General features: G+C 22.6%; 1 protein-coding gene across 1 annotated transcript in view; it reads right to left on the bottom strand.

Moving 5' to 3' along the window:
- The window catches only part of LOC108689314 (mitochondrial inner membrane protein COX18), a 3,922-nt gene that overhangs the window by 1,474 nt on the left and 817 nt on the right, over positions 1-1,631 (bottom strand). The gene's annotated exons all lie outside the window — the stretch shown is intronic.

Below are 1,631 nucleotides of genomic sequence, written 5' to 3'. Positions count from 1 at the left end.
TAATATAATTTTGTATAAAATAGTCTAATTACAACTTTTCATGTAATGTTAATTAAATTTAAATAAATCTCTGAAAAGAATTAATACTTATATATATGATATATGATTATTATGTATATTACATTACTCAAAAAAAAATTAGAAACACTTTCAAAACGCATAAAATTAGATAGATACACAATTTTCAAATCACTGAAACTCGGCAAAAAAATCATCGCAAACAAAAAAATAAATTAAAATTTTAAAGATTAAAAATTTAAGCATGCTTTTGACTGTTCTTCAAAAAACTTTCATGTTTATTGTTCTGTATCAAAAATCACATTATTATGTTTCTTAAAATTACATACATTAAACAGTTTGCAGTTTGATAAAAATTTTTTTTCTCAAAAAATAATTTAATACTTTTACAAAAAAAAAAGTTTTATTTATAAAATACTTTTTAAAAAATTTTCTTACAATTTTTCTTGTTTCAATTATGATTTTAAAGCCAATCTGTATTTCTTGTAATCAACGTTGAATGGAAAATCATCGCAAAAGATTAAAAAAGTATTCTCTCTAAAGCTTGAAGTTTATACTGTAACATGCTTTGATGAATGATTTTATTTTTAATTTAATTCTGTAGAATTAAGAGTCAAAAATTTTTGCGATTACTTTTTGTAAAACCTTTCTTTTTAATTTTTACTTTTTGCAAAACTATTCCATTTTTTTAGAAAAAATTTTTTATCAAGCTAAAAACTGTTGAATATACCACATGTCGACATATTGCAATGATTAACATGTCAAGTTATAGTGAAGGCATTATTTATAAAATAACCGATATTCTCACAAATATATTGGTGCAATATGAGACACAATTTTGAGGAATATAACAATGTGATTAATAAAAAATAATAATAACGGGAGTCAACACAGTTATTAGTACGATTATTTTATATTTATTTAGTTTATTACATAAACCTTAATATGATTTCGATGAGCAGAAAATTAACGTTTTGATTTTTCTTTGAGTTAACCTCAAAAAGAATCCATAATAATAATTTCTTATTCCAATTTCTTCATGTAATGTGTGAATTTTTCAACAGTTGACAGACTATTGCAATCAACTGAAAACCGAATATGAATTGGAGAAACACACACAATACATTGTCAATTATAATTATTTTTTAAAATTATTCCTCCTACACTCACATAAGTGACGTACTCCATTATATAAACAAAATATTTAGATAAAAATTAAAAAATTTTTTCGTAGTAGACAATCACTAATAAAATAATGAGAATTTCGAGAATAATTTCGTGTAATATACGTCTTGACACAACAGTTTTTAAGTGAAGACTGTGAATCTTTTTTATAATTTGAACTTAATGTTATGCATTAAAGATCAAGATATAAAGTTAAAAAATATACTTAATTGAAAAATGTAAAATATGTAGTCTAACATAACAATGTGATCTTTGTTAAACATCTTTGTTAAATTGTAAAGATAACAATTTTTTTTTAACAGCCAAAAGCATGCAGAAATTTCAAGCTTCAAAATGCTCTTTTATTTTTTGTCTGCAATAATGTTTCATCAAGTTTCAGTGATCTAAAAATTGTACTATTTTGTGCATATTGAAAGTGTTCCCTATTT

This window comes from Atta colombica, unplaced genomic scaffold (assembly GCF_001594045.1).
Source record: "Atta colombica isolate Treedump-2 unplaced genomic scaffold, Acol1.0 scaffold269, whole genome shotgun sequence".
Lineage (NCBI taxonomy): Eukaryota > Metazoa > Arthropoda > Insecta > Hymenoptera > Formicidae > Atta > Atta colombica.
The sequence above is the reverse complement of the archived record's forward strand: the minus strand, read 5'-3'. Positions and strand labels throughout refer to the sequence as shown.